This window comes from Lissotriton helveticus, chromosome 3_1 (assembly GCF_964261635.1).
Source record: "Lissotriton helveticus chromosome 3_1, aLisHel1.1, whole genome shotgun sequence".
Classification (NCBI taxonomy): domain Eukaryota; kingdom Metazoa; phylum Chordata; class Amphibia; order Caudata; family Salamandridae; genus Lissotriton; species Lissotriton helveticus.
In genome coordinates, this window is record NC_136061.1 from 151,498,529 (window position 1) to 151,516,031 (window position 17,503).

Consider the following 17,503-nt stretch of genomic DNA (forward strand, 5'->3'; position numbering starts at 1 on the left):
CACATGTTTATTTCTTGTGTTTGATCCCTAGGTATTTTGTCTCTGCCTCTCTCGTGTGATGATAATGGCCTCCTTTCCATTTCTTCATTGTCTCGGATGTCGTGGATGCGTTTGTCTTCCTCTTTCCGGTGTCGGAGTGGATCAGTCCGGCTTACGCAGTTTGCTTCTTCTTCACGCTTGTTCTGTGCACTGACATCTGTGTTCCGGGTGTGATCGTGTATCGATTTCCAGTGTTGACGTGACTGGTCCAGTCTACTACAGTTTGCCTTTATTGCATATCTGTTGGGCAGGCTGTCATCTGGTCCATTGGTGCGATCTGTCCCACTTGACACGTCATCTGCTTCACAGTCGGTTGCATCATGTGTTGAATGACTCCTTGAGGTTGAATAGCTCCTTGAGGTTGAATAATTCATTGAGGTTGTCTCAGTGGGGCTGTCGCAATCCTGGATCATCTCAGTCTTTTGGGTTGTTGACTCAGAGTATTTTATGTCACTTTGTCTCTCCCATTGTCTTGACTCTGATCTGCATTCACCCTCCCTGTTTCTGGTTTTGTTTGTTTCTGGGGCTTCATTTGCAGACATGAGAGATGTCTCTTTCCTGGTATCTTTGTGTCTTGCACTTAGGTGCACTTCTTTTGATATTTCTCTTGCTTTGACCCCTCTCCAGCTTCGGCCTTCCTGATGATTTCTTTTAACAACCAATGTCCTCGTAGGATCTTGTGCTTTGTAGTAGAACTTGAACAGCCATCGATTACCCGGGGTCGAACTGCGTCCTCATTTGTAAATGTGTTGAAGTGGCAGCATTGTACCAGACTTTGCAACCGGGTGATGAAGTTTGGCAATGATTCTCTTGGTTCCTGCCATGCTGTGTTGAAGGCGATGTGTTCATGATCCACATCTTCCTTTGTGTTGAAATGGGCGCGTAGCGTCTCTTGGAGTCTTTCATAGGTCTCTGTGTCCTTTTCAGAACATTTTCTGATTAAGCGTCGGCCCTCATGACCCACTAGCTGGAGCACTAGTATAAGACATTTTCCATCTCTTCGCTCACCGGTGGCGTCAAGAAAATCGTCCAGTGATTCCAGCCACCGGTTCCATTTAGGACCCGAACTCTGACTGTCAGTCTGTGTCACTGGGGGTGGCACTTCAATGTAGGGATTGGATCGCTGTGTTGCTTTTCCCACCGCCATGAGGGAGGAAGATTTTGATCTGCTACGGTCACAGGACTGTTTCCTTTGCTTCCCGTCTTCTTTGCTGAACCTCTTCGGCCGCGATCCTTGGTCTGGTCGTTTCCTTCCAGGTTGATAAGATCCGCTGCTATCTCGGTATGATTCTGGATCATTTATTTTCTCACCTTCTTTATTTTAATTATTTCTCTTCGTGTAGCGTTAAAGGGTTACTTTGGTACTTGCCTTTGCTCATGCTTGTTGTATTCCAGACCTGCATTTGCTTGTGTTTCTCGCAATTGAGATTTGCACTGTCTTGTGCTTGTTATGTTTCTTTATTGCTTGCTTGTCGTTATTTACCGTTGTCTTAATTTATGTCTTGTATTTGCTTGTGCTTGTTTTCTTGTACCCCTTGCATTTGCTCGTGCTCGTTTGTGTTGACTCTTGTATTCGCTTGTGCTTGTTTGTTTATCTCTGGTGCACTTGCCAGTGCTTGTTTGTTTATCTCCGTTGCACTCGCCAGTGCTTGTTTGTTGCTTTCGTTGCGCTTGCCAGTGTTCGTTTACACTATTTGTTGCACTCGCCAGTGCTTGTTTGTTACTTCTGTTGCATTTGCCAATGCTTGTTTGTTACTTCTGTTGCACTTACCAATGCTTGTTTGTTACTTCCGTTGCACCTACCAATGCTTGTTTGTTACTTCTGTTGCATCTACCAATGCTTGTTTGTTACTTCTGTTGCATTTACCAATGCTTGTTTGTTACATATGTTGCATTTACCAGTGCTTATTTGCTGTTTGCCTCCTCTGCCTGACTTAAAGATGGCCGCCGATGGTCCCTCGCAGGGGATTGGACACTGCTGCCTGACTTCAAGATGGCCGCGCGGGAATCTCGTTTCTGGCGAGATTTCGGCCGTTTTTCTTTCTTTCTTCACCGGAGTCACATTTACTCGGCGTTTCCACTCACCGCTTACAGCCAGGATCCACCGCTGGAGTCAACGGTCAGGTGGGGCAGCTTTCTTTTACTTTTGCCGCCGGGGTGGGCTCCCGGTGGGCACTTTGGATGGGACACTCCAGCCTCTCCACGTGGGGCGAGCACCTCCGTTTCTTCCGCCGCCGGAGTGGGCTCCCGGTGGGCACTTTGGATGGGACGCTCCAGCCTCTCCACGTGGGGCGAGCTCCTCCGTTTCTTCCGCCGCCGGAGTGGGCTCCCGGTGGGCACTTTGGATGGGACGCTCCAGCCTCTCCACGTGGGGCGAGCTCCTCCGTTTCTTCCGCCGCCGGAGTGGGCTCCCGGTGGGCACTTTGGATGGGACGCTCCAGCCTCTCCACGTGGGGCGAGCTCCTCCTTTTCTTCCGCCGCCGGAGTGGGCTCCCGGTGGGCGCTTGTGCAGCACGCTCGAGCCCTTTACACGTGGGGCGAGCCCCGGGCGGGTCGATTACCGCCGGGTTGCTGGGGTGGATGCCTCTTCTATGGGGACGTCCATACCTTCGTCGCCAGATGTAGTGTCTTGCTGAACATATATATACACAGACACAGGGTGATAGGTCACAGCGTCTTTATTCCTGTCCTTCCTCGTTGTGGTCTAACGGCTAACTGCCGTCCCTAGGCCCAGCTCCTCCCTTTCCGCCCGCCCTCGTCCACCCTCGGGCTGGTCCTAGTGCCCTACAGCTGTGGTCACTTGTGAACATCATTACAGCAAGGGTTGCTCCCCTGTTTTTATGAACACAATTCGGCTGCTTCCGCCCCCCTTGGGGCAGATCAGCGATATTTTTAGGCACACCTGCTTCTAAGGGGGGCAGAAAACAACTAGACACGAGCAAAAGTTTCTGTGCATATGTGTGTGAAGTGGAGTTCGGCTGGCGATCTGTGTTTACTGGCGTTTGGTCAGCTGTGTGTGAACCTGCATTTTGCTGGTGGTGTGTGCAGACTTGTACTTAGCTGGCAGTGTGTGTGGACTAGCTCTTGCCTGGCAGTATGCACTTGGCACGCAGACCGCTTGGCTCGCGTTCTGCGTGAATGGCACATGTTTGGTGGTGTGTGTGGACTGTCATTTGGCTGGCGGTGTGCATGGACTGTCGCTTGGCTGGCGATGTGCTTGGATGGTGCTTGGCTGGCGGTGTGTGTGGCTGGCGCTTGGCTGGTGGCATGCATGGATGGCACTTGGCTGGCACTTGGCTGGCAGTGTGGCTTGCATGGATCCTTCAGCGTTTTATAACCCAGAATCCATGCAAGCCTCAAATTTATCCAACAATTCACACTTTCCTCACATTTCAGTGTGGAAAAGTTGTCGGATCACTGCGTCATCACAAATTTCCCACCGCCCAGCGTTTCCCCCGTTCCCATGAAAAAAAACATACCTCCCTTGTGTGGGTGCCCAAAGCAGAGTACCTAAAAACGAATAAAATGAAAAGCTGAGGGGGAACCATTGTGTGTCCAGAAGAGCAGTTATTGCCATACGTTTTTAGGCTGACAATGATTTTGGCCCCCACACAAGTGAGGTATCTTTTTTATTGAGAGACTGAAGGGAATACTGGGTGGTGGGGAATTTGTGCTGGCGTGCTGATCTCACAACCTTCCCACACAGAAATGTGAGGAAAATGTGAATGTTTTGCTAAATTTGAGAGTTACAGGGGATTCTGGGTAGGAAAACGTCCGGGGATCCACACAAGCCAGACTCCCTGGACTCCCCTGGGTGTCTAGTTTTCAGAAATTTCTGGGTTTGGTAGCTTTCCCTAGATAGCTGCCAAGGCCCGGACCAAAAACCCAGGTGACCCCAGTTTTTGCAAGGGGGGGCACCTGCGTTTTGGTCCCAGCCTCAGTGGCCATCTAAGGAAATGTACCAAACCCAGACATTTCTAAAAAGTAGACATCCGGGGAGTCCAGGGAGGTGTAGTTTGATTGGATCCTCAAGCATTTGTTTACCCAGACTCCCCTGCAAACCTCAATTATCTATCACAAACCGATCTGGTTTTGCAAGTGGGGACTCCTGCGTTTTTGGTCCTGGGCTAGACGGCAATCTCGGGAAACCTACCAAACCCTGATGTTTTTAAAAACTAGACATCTGGGGGAGTTCAGGGAGGTGTAGCTTGAGGGTATCCCCCAACGTTTTCTTACCCAGAATCTCCTGGAGCCTCAAATTTCGCTAAAGAAATCACATTTTACTCACGTCTGTGTAGGAAAGTTGTGGGATCAATGGGGCGACACAAATTTCCTGGTAACTAGACATAATATGGAATAAAAAATATAGAATAGCCATAATATCGAAGTCAAAATATAGAATGGACAAAATATCGAATGGACAGAATATAGTGGTGTAAAATATCGAATTGAAGGTAAGTAATATAATATAATATCGATTTTTAAAATATAGAAAGTCAAAATATCGAAGTGTATAATATAGGTATTAAAATATATCGAATTTTTAATAATATTGATTTTTTTTAAAGTGTTTTGTATGTTAGTATATGTGTGAAAAGTGTATATTTTTAAAATATTTTATTTTAAGTAATGAATTTTATGTTATTTAATTTTTGCGTAATTTAATTCTGTAGCGGGTTGTGGGTTTATAGGGGAATAGGGTGGGAAGTAATTTAATTATATTAAATTAAATATTAATTTTTAGAAATTACTAATTATTTTTAATTTAATTTTGCGTTTTAGTTCTGTAGCGGGTCGTGGGTTTATAGGGGAATAGGGTGGGAAGTAATTTAATTGTAATTCATTAAATATTTTTATTTATTTCTTAGTATTCAGTTTGAATTAATTCTTAATTAATTTTTAATGGGTAATTAATTTTTATTAATTGATTAATTGGTAATTATGTTAATTGTATTAATTTATTTTCTGTAGCGGGTTGTGGGTGTGTAGGGGAATATGGTGGGAAGTAATTTAATTGTAATTAAGTAAATATTTTGTATTTATTGGTATTGATTTCTAATTTATTGTTAATTAATTGTTAATTGGTAATTAATTTTTATTAATTGGTAATTCATTTGTATTAATTCATTAATTGATAATTACGATAATTGTATTCATTTATTTTCTGTAGCAGATTGAGGGTTTATAGGGGAATGTAAATGTAAATGTTTTTTGAGCTTGTAAAGCGCACTGCTACCCGTCCATAGGTTTCCTGGCGCTGTATAACTCTGGGGAACCCGTCCTGGCTTTCCCTGTGGGATGGTCCCTTGCTGGGAGTCCCCAAGGTGGAGCCAGGCATCCCCGGAATTGGTGGGGCCGTTGTGGAGATTAGGCAAGCTAATGCCCAGAGTTGCCGAGTGGAACCCCTGATTAGAGTAAGCACCGAAGCGAGAATTATCGAGTCCGCTAACCAAGGTCCACGACCCTGCCGCGACGGAAATTGAACCCTGGTCCCGGGCCGACTTCTGCTCTCGGGCCTGCCGCCTCTAACCAGTGAGCCACACTACTCCACTAGGAATAGGGTGGGAAGTAATTTAATTGTAATTAATTACATATTAAAAATACTTTTTGTGTATTGATATTTAATGTACAGTTAATTAATTATTAATTGGTATTAATTTGTCTATTATTAATTAGTTTTTGTTATTGAAAAATAATTAGTTGTTAATTAATTATGAATAGGTAATTAATTTTAACAACTAATATTTATTTGTATTTTTAATTGATTAATTATTACATAATATTAAATTGGTAATTGCTTTAAATTAATTTTTTATTGGTATTGATATTTAATTTATTTTTATTAATATATTAAATCATTACTTTCCCTACTGTTAAACTCACTAGAGTGGAAATAATAATTTTTACCCCTAGGCTATATAATGCTTTCCCTACTGTTGCACTCACTGGAGTGGGAATAGTAATTTGTACCCCTACGCTATCCAGCGCTTTCCCTACTGTTGCAGTCTCTGGCGTGGGAATAGTAATTTTTACCCCTACGCTATCCAACGCTTTCCCTACTGTTGCACTCTCTGGAGTGGGAATAGTAATTTTTACCCCTACGCTATCTAACACTTTCCCTACTGTTGCACTCTCTGGAGTGGAAATAGTAATTTTTACCCTCCCGCTATCCAACGCTTTCCCTACTGTTGCATTCACTGGAGTGGGAATAGTCATTTTTACCCTCCCACTATCCAACGCTTTCCCTACTCTTGCACTCACTGGAGTGGGATAGTAATTTTTACCCCTACGCTATCCTACGCTTTCGCTACTGTTGCACTCACTGGAGTGGGAATAGTAATTTTTACCCTCCTGCTATCCTACTGTAAAAATATTGTATATAGTTTTTTTAATATCACGTTAATATATATATACATGTTTAAAAAAACTAAAATGGTATGGTTTTTTATAACTTAAATTAATTGTTTAATAAATTTCAGGTTATTTAGGTATTTTCAAGTATGTTTTAGTTAATTATATTTATTATTTCATTAATTTTAAATTACTTTTAAGACATTTAAAAAAAATTGATATTTTGACTAACTATTTCTTAAAACGATATTTTTGATTCGATATTTTTGTACTTACCTGTTTGTAGATAGGAATTAGATATTTTTGTATTCTATATTTTTTCATCGATATTTTGGTTATTCTATATTTTTTTATTCGATATTATTTCAGTGATCCAAATTTCCTATCACCCAGCAGTCCCCCAGGTCTCCCAATAAAAATGTTACCTCACTTGTGTGGATTGGCCAAGTACGCGCGACAGGGAAGGGTCCAAAACATATTGTGGAGACATCATTATCTATAACCTGGTTTTGCAAGGAGGGCACCTGCGGTTTTTGTCCTAGGCTAGGCGGCCATCTGGGGAAATATACCGTACCCAGACATTTTTCAAAACTAGACACACAGGGGAGTCCAGGGAGGTGTAGCTTGCATGAATCCCCCAATGTCTTGTTACCCAGAATCCCCTGCAAACCTCAAATTTAGCTTAAAAAATCCACTTTTCCTAACATTTCAGTGTGGGAAAGTTGTGGGATCACCAAACAGGCACAAATTTCCACCCACCCAGCATTCCCCCAAGTCTCCTGATAAAAATGTTACCTCACTTGTTTGAGTGGGTCAAGTACCCACAACAGGGAAGGGTCCACAACGTATTGTGGAGACATCAATATTTTGTATCACAAAACAACCTGGTTTTGAAGGAGGGACACCTGCCTTTTTGGTTCGGGGTTAAGCGACCATCTAGGGAAACCTACCAAACCCAGACATTTCTGAAAAGTAAACACCAGGTGGAGTTCAGGGAGGTGTGGCTTGCGTGGATCCCCATCGTTGTCTTACCCAGATTTCCCTGCAGCCCTCAAATTTGGCTAAAGAAATCACATTTTCCTCACATTTCTGTCTGGGATCACTGTGCCAGTACAAATTTCCTATGCTGGGTCTAGGAAATTTGTTTCGGTTTCGGTCTGGTGATCCTACAACTTTACCACACAGAAATGTGAGGAAAATATGATTTGTTAGCTAACTTTGAGGTTTGCAGGGAATATTGGGTAAGAAAACATAGGGGGATCCATGCACGCTATACCTCCCTTGCCTCCCCTGGGTGTCTAGTTTTCAGAAATGTCTGGGTTTTGTAGGTTTCCCTAGATGGAAGTCGAGCCCCGGACCAAAAACGTGGGTGACTCTCTTGCAAAACCAGGTTGGTTCGTGATAAATAACTTTGACGTCTCCACAATAAGTTTTGGGTAATATACTGTTGCAGGCAGTAGGCCTTGCCACACGAGTGAGGTACCATTTGTATTGGCAGACTTGGGCAAATGCTGGGTGGGTATAAGTTTGTGGCTCCCCACAGATCCCAGAACTTTACATCACAGAAATGTGAGGAAAATGTGCTTTTCTTTTACAAAGTTTGAGGTTTGAAAGGGATTCTGGCTAACAGACCCTTGCGAGAGCCACACAAGTCACCCCACCCTGGATTCCCCAGGATGTTTAGTTTCCAAACATGTACAGGTTTGCTTGCCTTTTCCCTAGGTGCTGGCTGAGCTAGGGCCCAAAATCCACAGCAAGGCACATTGCAAAATAAAGGTCAGTTTTCACTGGAAAAATGTGATGTGTCCATGTTGCATTGTGGGCATTTCCTGTCGCGGGTACTAGGCCTACCCACACAATTGAGGTACCATTTATATCGGGAGACTTGAGGGAATACTGGGCGGGTGGAAGTTTGTGGCTTCCTACAGATTCGAGAACTTTCCATCACAGAAATGTGAGGAAAATATAGTTTTTTGACAAAGTTTGAGGTTTGCAAAGGATTCTTGATAACAGAACCTGGTGGTAGCCACACAAGTCACCCCATCCTGAATTTCCCGGGGTGTGTAGTTTTAAAAAATTTACAGGTTTACAGGTTTCCCTAGATGCTGACTGAGCTAGAGCCAAAAATCCACAGCTAGGCACATTGCAAAGAAAGGTTCAGTTTTCACTGGAAAAATGTGATATGTCTACGTTGCGTTTTGGGTCATTTCCTGTCGCGGGCACACAATTGAGGTAGCATTTTTCTCGGGAGACTTGGGGGAATGCTGGGTGGGTGGAAGTTTGTGGCTCCCTACAGATTCGAAAACTTTCCATCACAGAAATGTGAGGAAAATTAGTTTTTTTGACAAAGTTTTAGGTTTGCAAGGGATTCTTTTTATTTTTTTATTTTTTTTATATATATCTTTTTATTGATTATAACACAAGAGTAAAAATGTACATATCGGGTGTCGTTTGGTGGAACATATTATAGCTGCGGACGGGCAAATGAGTTGAGAAAATACACTACAATCATAAGCATCTGAAAAATATCAATACCAGCTTAGAGCTGAGGCAAAACAATACGATACAGATGACCATAAGCAAATCCTATCAGAACCCGCCCACCAGGAATACCGGATATGCAAATTGGACACTCGACACCCAGATATGAGGAGCAAAAAGAACAGGAGTATATGCCACATCTCTTGTGAAGAAGGGAAAAGGGAAATAGAAAGGTCATAGAACAAAATAAAGGAAAAATAAAAAAAAAACGCAACCCCCCACCCTGCACCCCTGCAGATGGCTACGACCTAACCCCACTAGCAGCGTGCCTGTCGCCCACTAAACTACACCCCAAGGAAGGGAAAAGCTGGAGGAGGAGATGTAGTACAAAACGATACGGGCTCCCGGACCCCCTTCCTCCCGCCAAAGGCAGACATCCCCTACCGTAGTAGTAAGCAAGTTATAACAGACCAAGAAGCAAATCAATAGGGGAGCCACAGACAAAGAAAGGACCATCCCGCCCGGCCCCGGCACCACAGAGGCAGCAAATCCCTTTTTGAGCACAGCAGTCAGACCAAACCCAGAGAATCAGAATCCCATCTGGCCCTCGCTCCCACAGACACAACCCAGCAGAGCCAAATGAAAGGCATTGCACCGAATTCAAATCAAATTCAGCCCTGGCCCTCACGATCCATTACACAGACCCCACCCAGTATAACCAGGCCGCTACGATTCTTCATGCGAGCCCTATCCATTCGAACCGCCTGCACAGCAAGAATATCCAGAAAGAGAATAGTTTCAAAGTCAACACGAAAGGAGTGATACCAGAATAAACGTTTACAAAGTCTAAAAGTCAAACCAAGTTCACTGCCCACCAGCGATAAGTCAGCAAAGCGTTTTTGATTACTCTTAGAGAAAAGAGGCGAGGTATTAATCCGGCATTCATTGGAGAAGTCACACTGAAGTACAGAAATAGTCACATCCATCCCAGGCGATATCGACATAGGGCCAAACACACAGCCAGTACTTTCGGGCTCGCTCGCCGCCATCTTAGGGTCGCAAAAAATTTCCAAGTCCGACTTCCGCACAGGGTCCTCGGTAGCAATCGGAGCTCACGCCGCGGGTAAGGCATCGTGGCTCACAACCAACAAAGGGTCGGAGTCCGGTCTCCGGCAGATGTGATCAACCGTTACAACCATCCTCTGGAGGGTGGCGGTGACTCGTTCGTGGAGCTCCCCAATGGCGGCCATTATAGTGCGCAGCGACGGTGTATTGTCAGCCCGCTCCATCGCCCCTCAGTGAGCGACCGGGCGGGTATCTGAACCCCGGAGGCCGACTTCTCCGGGGCACCAGACAAAGGCAATACAGATGACAACTGTGGGCACTTCAATAGCACGATCTCAGCACCGTCGCCGCCGGCGAGGAACTAAGCCCGTCAACCCCGGGAGCTCAACGGGGCCTCCGGGCAGTGGATCCCCGACCAAAACAGTCGATACGGCAAGCCGCCGTAGTTGCGGGATAAAGCTGCCACCGGATCACCATCCAAGATGGAAAAGAAAGACGCCACTTCGGGAGACCGGAACCATCCACGTCCCGCGGCCGATGTTGTTCAACTCCAACCCGGCTAGGTTAGAACTCGAGGCCCCGGCTTCAACTCCGGGTTAGGCCGAGAATGGCGCACGGCGTATCTTCATCATTTGAGCAGCTAGAAATTCCGGGATTGCACCTTTAGAGTCAGGCGCACTTCAGCTGCACGGGAGTCCGGTGGGAAATCAGGATGGGAGTCAGGATTCATGAGCATCCGGCGGAAGTCGGCGGAGCCGGGAGCTTATGTGGCCATCTTGGTTGCCAGCGTAGCTCCTCCTCCCTTGCAAGGGATTCTTGATAACAAAACCTGGTGGTAGCCACACAAGTCACCCCATCCTGAATTTCCCTGGGTGTCTAGTTTAAAAAAAAAAAAGTGCAGACTTAGCTAGGGCCCAAAACCCACAGCTAGGCACATTGCGAAAAAGAGTACATTTTCACTGGAAAAATGTGATGTGTCCATGTTGCGTTTTGGGCTGTTTCCTGTCACGGGCACTAAAAATACCCACACAAGTGAGATGCCATTTTTATCAGAAGACTTAGGGGAAGGCTTGGTGGGTGGAAGTTTGTGGCTCCCCATAGATTCCAGAACTTTCCATCACATAAATGTGAGGAAAATTAGTTTTTTTGACAAAGTTTGAGGTTTGCAAGGGATTCTTGGTGATAGACCTTGATGAGAGCCACACAAGTCACCCCGTCCCGGATTTCCCTAGGGGTGTAGGTTTAAAAAATTTACAGGTTTGCTATGTTTCTCTAGATGCTAGCTGCGCTAGGGCCAAAAATCCACAGCTAGGCACATTGCAAAAAAAGGGTCAGTTTTTACTGGAAAAATGTGATGTGTCTATGTTGCATTCTGGGCCGTTTCCTGTAGTGGGCACTAGGCCTACCCACACAAGTGCAGTACAATGTTTATCAACAAACTTGGGGGAATACTGGGTGGGTGGAAGTTTGTGGCTTCTCACAAATTCCAGAACTTTCCATTCCAAAAATGTGAGAGGAAAATGTGCTTTTTTTTACAAAGTTTGAGGTTTGCAAGGGATTCTGGGTAACAGAAGCTGGTGAGAGCCACATAAGCCTCCCCATTGTGATTTCCCTTGAATGTCTAGTTTTGGAAAATGTACAGGTTGGCTAGGTTTCCCTAGGTGCCGGCTGAGCTAGGACCCAAAATCCACAGCAAGGCACATTGCACAAAAATGTGTCCATTTACACTGGAAAAATGTGATGTGTCCCCGTTGCGTTTTGGACAGTTTCCTGTCGCAGGCACTTGGCCTACCCACACAAGTGAGGTACCATTTGTATCAGAGACTTAGGGGAATGGGAATACAGAATAGTAGAACAAGTGTTTTTAAAATATGTCTTTCTATGCATTTCTGCCTTCCAAATGTAACATGGGGAGAGGAGTTGGCCTAACGGCTAGGGTGCTTGACCTCGGACCTGGGGATCTGGGTTCGCGTCTCGGTAACGACGCCAAAAACCTCCTGTGATTCTGGGCGAATCACTTAATGTCCCCGTGCCTAAAATGAATGCGTGTCCTCATGTAACGTAACTGGTGCTATGTAAAGCGCTCTGATACCTGATTTAGCTATATAAAACTCTGCAAAAAAAACAAACCATAGTGTGTAAAAATTAAGTCATTTTGAACAATGCTCTCTAATTCACAAGCTAATATGGGTACCCACAAATTCAGAGATGCATAAATAACCACTGCTTCTAAACTCCATCTCTTGTTCCCATTTCAGAAATACATAGGTTTCCTTGATACCGATTTTTCACTCTTTATATTTTACCAAATGAATTACTGTATAATGGAAAACCATTGCAAGGTGCAATTCAGTTATTGGCTCTGGGTACCATAGGTTCTTGGTGAACCTACAAGCCTTATATAACTCCTTAACCAGAAGGGTCCCACGGACGTAACAGTGTATAGCTTTAAAAAATCTACCATACTTAGAAGTTACAGGTGGAAATGTAGGCACAAATGGCTGTTTTTGTCAACTAAATTTCAATATTATTTTATTTCACCATAGGAAAACCTTGAAGGATCTAACAAATGACCCCTTGCTGAATTCAGAATGTTGTCTAGTTTTCAGAAATGTGTAGCTTTCTGTGATCCATTATTAGTTTCACATCCATTTCTACCACTAACTGGAAGGAGGCTGAAAGCACAAAAAATAGGAAAAATAGGCTTTGTCCCTCCCAGTAAAATACCACAACTGTGTAGAAAATTTAGATTTTGACTGTTCCTGAAAGCTGGGAAGAGGTTGATTTTAGCACCACACACCCTTCGTTGAGACCATTTGCAAGGAAGAACCCACACACTTTCTTCTGAAGCACTTTTATCCCATTTTTACCCCAAATCAAATTTCGCTGTATTTTGCCTAATTTCCCTGTACATAAGGAATCCACAGACCACTGGTACCTTTAAAATCCTCAGGATGTTGGAAGAAAAGGATGCAAATTTGGCGTGGATACCTTATGTGGACATAAAAGTTATGTAGGCCTAAGCGCAAACTACCCTAAATAGTCAAAAAAGGGTTTGGCATGGGGAAGGGGTGAGGCCGAGCAGCAAAAGTAGTGTTCTGTGATTGTTGTATCGCTGAAATGGGTGGAGTACATTGGACCCTGGTACAGAAGGTTGAACCCCAGGAACTGACACATTGGTCTGTGGAGAGGGCGACACTAGGGAACGCTGCCTTACAGCAGTCGCTGTTAATGCAAAAGAGACGCTGGTGGGGCATGTGGAGAAGCTCCATTGTTTTGAATACCGGGAGTATATGCTGAGATGGACAAGTCAGGATCCATGCTGGCATGGTTGGCTTACCCTGCTAAGAGGGACTCCATCATCCTGGAGCTTGAGACGGAAATGGAAGATCGGATACATGAGTAGGACACTATCAACAACAGGTTCCTGAAGTATTACACTTCTCTGTATATGGAGGCCCCTGATCAGATGCAGCAGGAAATTGCTTCTTGATATCGCTGCCCCTCCCGGTTCTGTTGTGGAGCGATATCACGACCATCAAGATTAAGGATGCGGTGAAGAATATGATTCAAGGGTGGGTGCCGGGCACAGATGGGCATCATGGTTGAGTTTAATGCCACTAATATCGATGCTTGCCCAGGCTAGTGAAGGTTTACAAGGAGGGGAGGTACCTCAGCTTTTTACTGGCTTCTACTTGCGAGGCATTGGTGATCCTGCTGTTAAAGATGGTCCGCCCACCTCAGGATATGAAAGCGTATAAGCCTTTATCGATGCTTAATGTCGATTATATTCATAGTCGTGTTCTTGACAAGCGGCTATTGCCTTTTGTGACTCGGCTGATACATGCCGATAATGTGGGATGTATCCCAGGGCTTAACACGGCGATCAGTATCTGCCGACTCTTGAAGTTGTTGATGGACGGTACTGATGATAGGCATGCAGCGGTGATGATGGTGGTAGATATTGAAGGACTTCGATAGTCTGGAGTGGGCGTATATCTATAGTGTGATGGGGAAGATGAGATTAGGACGCAGTTTAAGGGGCTGGACTAAGCTTCTATACTTGGGCCCCACAGCCCGTTTGAAGATGGGCTGTGTGATTTTGGATGCATATTCGGGAGGGCAGGACACCTGACACGTCTGCCCAGTATCTCAGTTGCTTTTTACACTGGCAGTGGAGCCTTTGGCTTGCGGTGCAAGGTCCGGTGCTTACTATGAGGGCTTGTGGTGGTGCAAGAATCTGTCCATCACATTGCCCTGTATGCTGATGATATGCTGCTGTTTTTAATGATGCCATTATGGACCCTGACATGGCTGTCCGGTTGTTGGATCAGTTTTGCGGGGTTGTGTATTAATTGGCAGGAAAAGAGCTTGTTCCCCGTCTGTGCGGGGTCGCTGCCAAACTCAGCCCTATGGGGACTGCTGTGGGAGTCCCCCTGCTTCAAGTATTTAGGAGTGAAGATCTACCATGACCCCCAGAATTTTTGGGAGGATAATATGGGAGTAGCTGTTCGGGTGCTAAGGTCTAGAATAAAGTTTTGGAGGGCGTTTGTAATGTCGCGATAAGTGACGACTCCGTCACGTCACGACGTGCGGGTCATGTGACCCTGAAATAACAAAAGGACGGGGCGTGCTCACGTCGGCCAGTTGGCGACGGAGACGACACCCGATAGTTGCACACCATACATGCCTCCTGTAATTTTTAAGTAATAGGCCCCCAGCCCTTAAACACTCACTTGTGCCCATCAAGTGTTGGCGCTGCTCATTGCGCCCGACACAACATTTGGCAACGAGGATGGGCATGCCCTCGTGTTCCGGTGAGGCGGCCGCGAGTGTGTCCTGGTGCTCGCGGCGCTCGTGCCCCGTCAGCTGGCGATGTCCTGGCCTGGCGCCCATCGCTCCTGCCCCGCGTGGAGTTCGCACTTGGCCTAGCAGAGGCCCGGCGTGGCCGCGCGGTGAGATTGCCGGATCACTGACTAAATATTGAGGGACAAAATATAGACTACCCAAAATATAGATTCCAAAATATCAACAGACAAAATATCGAATTCCTATCTACAAACAGGTAAGTACCAAAATATCGAACCCAAAATATCGTTTAAAAATATATACTTTGTAAAAATATCGAATTTCTTAAAAATAATGTAAAATTTAAAAAATATTAAAAATAAATAGCTAAAATATACTTAAAAATACTTAAAATACCTTAAAATTATTAAATAATTAATTTAACTTATAAAAAAAACATACAATCATATATGATAAAACATATATATATATATATATATATATATATATATATATATATATATATATATATATATATTAACATAATATTAATAAAAAATAAACAATATTATTACCGTAGGATAGCGGGAGTGTAAAAATTACTATTCCCACTCCTGGAAGTGCAACAGTAGGGAAAGTGTTGGATAGCGTAGGGGTAAAATTACTATTCCCACTCCAAAGAGTGCAACAGTGGAGAATGCGTTGGATAGCGTAGGGGTAAAAATTACTATTCCCACTCCAGAGAGTGCAACAGTAGGGAAAGCGTTGGATAGCATAGGGGTAAAAAATACTATTCCCACTCCAGAGAGTGCAACAGTAGGGAAAGCGTTGGATAGCGTAGGGGTAAAAATTACTATTCCCACTCCAGTGAGTGCAACAGTACGGAAAGCGCTGGATAGTGTAGGGGTAACAATTACTATTCCCACTCTAGAGAGTGCAACAGTAGGGAAGGGGTTGGATAGTGTAGGGGTAAAAATTACTATTCCCACTCCAGAGAGTGCAACAGGAAGGAAAGCGTTGGATAGCGTAGGGGTAAAAATTACTATTCCCACTCCAGAGAGTGCAACAGTAGGGAAAGCGTTGGATAGCGTAGAGGTAAAAATTACTATTTCCACTCCAGAGAGTGCAACAGTAGGGAAGGCGTTGGATAGCGTAGGGGTAAAAATTACTATTCCCACTCCAGAGAGTGCAACAGTGGGGAAAGCGTTGGATAGCGTAGGGGTAAAAATTACTATTCCCACTCCATTGAGTGCAACAGTAGGGAAAGCGTTGGATAGCATAGGGGTACATTTTACTATTCCTACTCTACTGAAAATAAATTAATATAATTCACATAATTATCAATTAATCAATGAATACAAATTAATTACCAATTAAGAATTAATTCATTACCAATGAAAAATTAATTAACAATTTATTCAAAATAAATAACAATAAATAAATTAACATATTTAATTAATTATGATTAAATTACTTCCCACCCTATTCCCCTATAAACCCACAACCAGCTACAGAAAATAAATTATTATTATTCACATAATTATCAATTAATAACAATTAATTATTAATTAAGAATTAATTAATTGCCAATTAAAAATGAATTAACAATGTATTCAAAATAAATACCAATAAATTAATCAGCATATTTAATGAATTATAATTAAATTACTTCCCTCCCTATTCCCCTATAAACCCACAACCCGCTACAGAATTAAATTACGCAAAAATTAAATAACATAAAATTAATTACTTCAAATAAATTACAAAAAATATACACTTTTCACACATATACTAACATACAAAACACTTTAAAAAATTCGATATTATAAAAAATTCGATATTTTTAATAACCTATATTATGTACTTCGATATTTTGACTTTCTATATTTTTAATATCGATGTTACATTACTTACCTTAAAAACGATATTTTTGATGTCTATATTCTGTCCATTCGATATTTTGTCCATTCTATATTTTGGAATCGATATTTGTATTAGTCTTTATTTTTTAATCGATATTTTGACCATATACCGAGATGGCCGCCCGCGGGGTCCCGAGGTGCCGCTGGACGCCAGCGCGGTCCCTGCGGCTGTGGGCGGCGTGGGTGCTGTGCCCTGTGTGGTGCAGAGACGGCAGGCGCGGCCCCGTCTTCTCCCGCCCGACGTGCGGCCCGCTCAGCAAGGCGGGAAGCACACAATAAGGCTGCCTGCTATGTGGGGAGCGACGTGGTCTCGCGAAGGAGACCGGAGGAATGCCGAGAGCCAGGCCCGCCCCCTACAGCCCCAGACAGTGTGAAGGAGCGCCGAGAGAGGCAGCGACTTGCCCTAATCACGACCCCAAGGTGCTCAGCCTGGGTGTGGGTGTAAGGAGCCACCAGTCCAGTGGGTATCCGCTGCAAACTATAAAAAGAAGGGATTTAAAGCACAAGGGAATAGTGAAAGACAAGGAACACCCAGCACAGGGAAAGACTGTTGACATTTCTACACTTGCAATCTTGGCGCACAGGCTAGGCAGTACCTCGGCTGACTTGGGAACCTGCCCTCACTCCTCAGAAGGCATTAACAATCTGCATATAAGGTACAAGACCCGTCCCGGCCAGTGGCTCAGCGCAGGAAGGGCCTCATCTAGCGGTAGCGCGTAAGAAGGACGCAGGTGCACGTGCGAGACTCAACACCATGTCGCAAATACCTCCAATAGAGCCCTTCATAGTGGAAGGATCGCCATCCTCCCTTGTGCCCAAATGGAAAGACTGGATGGACCGCCTACAGATTTTCTTTG